The sequence below is a fragment of the Echinops telfairi genome, unplaced genomic scaffold (assembly GCF_000313985.2).
Source record: "Echinops telfairi isolate 266 unplaced genomic scaffold, ASM31398v2 ScPeMD7_655;HRSCAF=1070, whole genome shotgun sequence".
Classification (NCBI taxonomy): Eukaryota; Metazoa; Chordata; class Mammalia; order Afrosoricida; family Tenrecidae; genus Echinops; species Echinops telfairi.
Genome location: NW_022104553.1, coordinates 20,158,872 through 20,164,887, shown reverse-complemented (window position 1 = coordinate 20,164,887; position 6,016 = coordinate 20,158,872).

Genomic DNA, 6,016 nt, shown 5'->3' with positions numbered 1-6,016 from the left:
AAAAAGCAGAATGCTTTGGCAGACAGGCTGACCTGAAGAAAGCTTTGGGGGTGTCTTTGGGTTAAAGAGAAAACAATTGTAATATCACGCCAAGATGACTAAGTATACTTCTTTGAGACAACACCCACACGTGACCAACGGTCGTTTCATCAGTACTGGGTTTTTTGGGGGAGGGGGTTGAACTGTTCTATTAAAATCCATGAGAATCTCATGTCCTTATAGTGACATCATTTGGAACACGTTAGTTCACCAAGCAAGATAGGCATGACTGTTAACCGTGTTGATCTCAGCAGGGGGCTAGAAACTTACAGCCCCTTACACCCTTGGACACTTCCATCTGCTGTGATCATTTGGGGGAGGGGGGGAGAAGCAGAAACATGCTCTAATTTTAAAAGTAAATATGCTTCTTAATGTAACTCTCCGGTGGGAAAATATTGTTGTAGAATGTTGATCGATCAAACGAGATTCATACATACCTAGGGTATCTAAAGAATCTATAAAATCTTGTAGAAATCAATAAGGAGAAGGCAGACTGCCCAGTGGAAAACAGGATAGTCAAATGGGCCGTAAGCATTTGGAAAGACGTGCAACACCGGCAGTTGCCAAGGAAATTTATATTAAAACTAGCAGTGCTCTACAATCACACTGCCACCAACTTGACTAAAAATTGTTTAAAGTAATCTTAAGAACATCGAGTGTTGATATGGATGGGAAGCCACTGGAAAGCTCATATACTTCTAGTGGGCCTGGGAATTGGTACACTTGGAGAAATGTGTGCTTCACTCCCTACTAAGGATAAGCATGGGAGTCAGCGGATCCACTCCTCAGCACAGACCCAACTGAAACACAAACACACATTCACCAACTGATATCAACAGATGTTCACAAGAGCACTCATTGTAATAGCTGGACTGCTAACGCAAGGTCAGCAGTTCGAAATCACCAGGTGCTCCTCAAGAGAAAGGGAGACTCTGTACTCCCATAAGGAGTCACCGTCTCAGAAATCCACAGGGGAAGTTCTGCCCAGCCCTGTAGGACAGCCAGGAGTCAGAATGACTGGCTGGCACTGAGTTTGTTTTGATCCAAACACCCACAGCAAGATGGATGAATAAATTATTCATCATTGGATGAATAAATTATGGATCATTCATTCAATGGAAGAATAAAAATTCAACACGACATGTAAGAATCTTACAACCATAAAGCTGAGTGAGGTTGCCCAGACACAAAGGAGTACATGCCCACCGAAAAGAAAAGGCTAGCGGGGGTGGGGGTGGGGAGGAGCTAAGCTTTTCCATGAACTTTTGAAGCCTGTGGTAGTTACATAATCTGGTGTCAAATTGAGGATTAATAGTGTAAGGGTGGAGTATAGCCTGTCAATCAGGATATAGGCAATGAGGCCTCTGTGTGGGCAAGGCCTTCTCCTGAGGATCCTGGGAACTCCTGCATTTCCTCCTTGGAGGTGGGAGACTCTCTCTCGCTCTCTCCTCACTCCCTTGGAGACTCTGCTGACTATGTTCACACCCTGTGAGACATTTCGAGACATTTCTGAGGAGAAGCCACATGAAGCTACCCTGAGGCAGTCAGAATTTCAGAGCTGAAGGAATCACCTGGAGACCCCTGCCAGTGCTGTGATGCTTAAACCACTGGATCCACAAGACTTTCAACCCATGGCCTGTGATCTTCCTGCATTCAGCATCATTGCATGTGTTTCCTCCTGAGGAGGACTTTAGAGATTGGTATTGAATGTAAGGGCTAATATCAGACTCATGGACTTGATCTGGACTGGGATGTTTTCTCAATATTCAATTGCTCTTGTATATAAACCTCTTTTTTTTTTTAAATCATTTTATTAGGGGCTCATACAACTCTTATCACAATCCATACATACATCAGTTGTATAAAGCGCATTTGTACATTCATTGCCCTCATCATTCTCAAAACATTTCCTCTCCACTTAAGCCCCCCGGCATTAGGTCCTCATTTCCCCCACCCCTCCCTCATGAGCCCTTGATAATTTATAAATTGTTATTTTTCATATCTTGCCCTGTCCGACGTCTCCCTTCACCCACTTTTCAGTTGTCCGTCCCCCAGGGAGGAGGTCACATATAGTTCCTTGTAATTGGTCCCCTCTTTCCTACCCACTCTCCCTCTACCCTCCCTGTATCGCCACTCACACCACTGGTCCTGTAAGGATCATCTGCCCTGGATTCCTTGTATTTCCAGTTCCTATCTGTACCAGCGTACATTCTCTGGTCTAGCCAGACTTGCAAGGTAGAATTCGTGTCATGATAGTGGGAGCGGGGAGGAAACATTTAGGAACTAGAGGAAAGTTGTATTTTTCATCTTTGCTACATCGCACCCTAACTGGCTCATCTCCTCCCTGAGACCCCTCTGCAAGGGGATCTCCACTGGCCTACTAATGGGCCTTGGATCTCAACTCCACACTCCCATCATTCACTATGGTAAGATTTTTTGTTCTGATGATGCTTTATACCTGATCCCTTCGACACCTCGTGATTGCATAGGCTGGTGTGCTTCTTCCATGTGGGCTTTGTTGCTTCTGAGCTTGATGGCCACTTGATTACCTTCAAGCCTTTAAGACCCCAGATGCTATACTTTTTGATAGCCGGGCACCATCAGCTTTCTTCACCACATTTGCTTATGCACCCATTTGTCTTCAGTGATCCGTTCGACACCTCATGATCACACAGGCTGATATGTTCTTCCATGTGGGCTTTTTTGCTTCTGAGCTAGATGGTCGCTTGATAAACCTCTTTCTTATACACATAGCCGTGTTTATAAATTTGTTTCACTAGTCTACCCGGACTAACACAAAGCCCCCTTGTACTATACGGTGCCATTGATTGTTGTGTTAGTCTGGGTTGACAAGAGAAACAAATTCATAGACATTCATGGTTATAAAAAAGAGCTTTATATAAAAAAGCAATTGTATATTGAGAAAATAGCCCAGTCCAGATCAAGTCCATAAGTCCAATATTAGCCCATATATCTGATACAAGCCTATAAATTCCTCTTCAGACTCACGCAGCCATGCAATAATGTCGAACGCAGGAGGATCACAGGCCAGTGGGTGGAACATCTGGTGGATCCAGTGATGGTGGAAGCATCTCCACCCTGGCATAGGTCTCCACGTGGTGCTTCCAGGGCTCTAGCTTCATCAGCATAGCTCCATGTGTCTTGTCAACAGGAATGTGTAGCAGAGAGAGTCTGTCAGTATCTGGCCTCCCGTGAGCTATTTATCTCTGTTGTGCCTCCAAATGAGGTCATCAAGCTGCGACCTGATTGACAGGTAGACTCCACCCCTTCCTCAAGTTGACAGTAGATTATGTAACTGCCACAATTGTTGTTGCTACTAGGTGCCATCCAATTGGCTATGGTTCCAACCCATAGCGACCCCATGCACAACCGAATGAAGCATTGCCTGGTCCCACGCCATCCTCACAACTGTTCTTATGTTTGATCCCTGGGCTGCAACCACTGTGTCCATCCAGCTTGTCTAGGGCAGCAGTTCTCAACCCTCCAAATGCCGTGACCCTTTAATACAGTTCCTCATCTTGTGGTGACCCCCCCCCAGACATAAAACTATTTCCGTTGCTACTTCATCACTAAGTTTGCTACTGCTATGAATCGTAATATAAATATCTGATAAGCAGGGTGTATTAGGACACTCCAGTGCAAGGGTCATTCGACCCCCAAAGGGGTTGCGACCCATGGATTGAGAACCGCTGGTCTAGCGCCTTCCTCTGTTTTGCTGCCCCTCCACTTTTTACCAAGTATGACGTCTTTCTCCAGGGACTGGTCTCTCCTGACAGCATGTCCAAAGTAGGTAAGATGAAGTCTCACCAGCCTTGCCTCTCAGGAGCATTCTGACGGTACTTCTGCCAAGGCAGGTTCGTTGTTCTTTTGGAAGTCCACTGCTATAAAGTCTTAAGACAGGCAAACCTAACTTTTGATCTTGAAGTCAGAGTCCTGGTTGCCCTTGGAGGAGATTAGCAAGAGTGGGCTTTAGGGGGTTCTGGTGAGAATCTGTTTCTTGATCCAAGTGCTAGTTGTCCCAAAGGGTCCACTCCATGGGGCATTTTTTCAGTAAAACACTCAAAGGGAAAGGCTAGTGCCCTTTCTGTATCTCTGTCACCCCTTAATAATATTCACATAAAATGTTTTAAAGATTTTTCTTCTAAGTGTTTAGCTCCCCAGAATACGGAGTGTTGCTTTCTTCAGCCCTGGTGGCATAGTGGTTATGCGATGGGCTGCAAACGAGAAGGTCCGAAGTTCGAAACCACCAGGTGTTCGGCAGGAGAAAGATGGGGCTTTCTACTCCCATAAATAGTTCCAGTCTTGAGAACCCACAAGGTCAGTTCTACCCTGTCCTGTAGGGTCACCCTGAGTCAGAACTGGCTGGATGACAGTGAGTTTGGTTTGAGTTTTTGGACATAGAGTCTGCCCAGCACACCTGTGAAATGACTTAAAGTCGAATGGAATGAACATACCTCCAGGCTCTGTCGGCTAAGACCTCCCAGGTCACATTTCCAGTCTACATCGCTATCTGAACTATCTGTCTTGGAAGAGGTAGGGCCAGGGTGCTCCTTCGAGGCAAGACTCCGTCGTACAGACTTTGGACATGTTGTCAGGAGAGCCCAGTCCCTGGAGAAGGACATCACGCTTGGTCAAGCGGAGGAGGAGCGAAAAAGAGATGGAGATGGATGGTGGGCACAGTGGCTGCAAAGATAGGCTCAGGCCGGGGACCAGTTGTGAGATTAGCGCAGGACCAGGCTGTGTTCCATTGTGCTGTGCAGAGGCTCACTGTGGATCTGAACAGACTCAGTAGCACCCTAACAACATCCACAAAGGAAGCTCTCTCCTTGGATGACCCACAGTTTCCTCCTGCCCCCAAACCAGACTCCTCATCTTCCATGGAGCCTGGTTCCTGTCCAGGTTTTCCCTACTCCTAGACTCCTCTCCCTGTGCGACCCACAGGCTCCTGGCTTTCAATATGTCCCAACCTGGGCTCCTCATCTTCTCCCAAGCCTGGTTCTCTCCCAGGTCCTCCGGCCAGGCACTTGTGAGCCAACCAAGGCAAGGAGAGAGCGCCATGATGGTGCTCCTGCATCAACCCTAACCCTCCAGGACCGTTTCCATCTGGCACATATCTCATCTAAGGAAATCATTCTTCACCCCTCCTCCAATTTCTCACATTTCACTTTATACATCAGGGCAGATTCCCGTCTGCCTCTTCCTCTAAGACGCTACCATCTGAACCACTTCTTTAATCCGAATGAGTTTGCAAATCCGCTTCCCTCTTTCTGGTTCCCTCTCCAACAGATCCTCCGTCGGCTCATATGGCCACAGGAGAAAGTACCTCCATGGTTATCAGTGAGGAGCCCTGGTGTTTTGGTGACTACAGGTTGGGTTCTCACGTTGAGGTTAGCAGTTCAAAACCACCAGCCATTCCTCAGGAGCAAGTCTAGGCTTTCTACTCTTGTAATGAGTTATAGTCTTGGAAGTCCATAGGGGAGGGTCTACCCTGCCCTATAGGGTCGCTGTGAGTTGGCATCGACTCAATGGCAGTCAATTTGGTTTGGGATTTTTTTTAGGGGGGTTGGTCTATTGCTCTCAAGACAGACTCAGGTGAAAGCTATCTGAGGCACAATCAATCCCGAATCTACTGTCCTCGTCATCTGATGTGACTGCGACAGAAATACTACAACGGGCATCTTTAGCGGCCATTTACGTTCTCACCATGTAGGAGGTTAGAATTTTGAATTATCTATCCACTCATGGTATTTTCAAGCCATGGTATTTTCTTTCTTTTTAAAAATCATTTTATTGGCGGTTCATACAACTCTGTCACAATCCATCCATCCATCCATTGTATCAAGCACGCTGGTACATTTGTTGCCATCATCATTCTCAAAACATTTGCTTTCTACTTGAGCCCTTGCTTCTCATTTTCCCCCTCACTCCCCACCCCCCATCATGAACCCTTGATAAT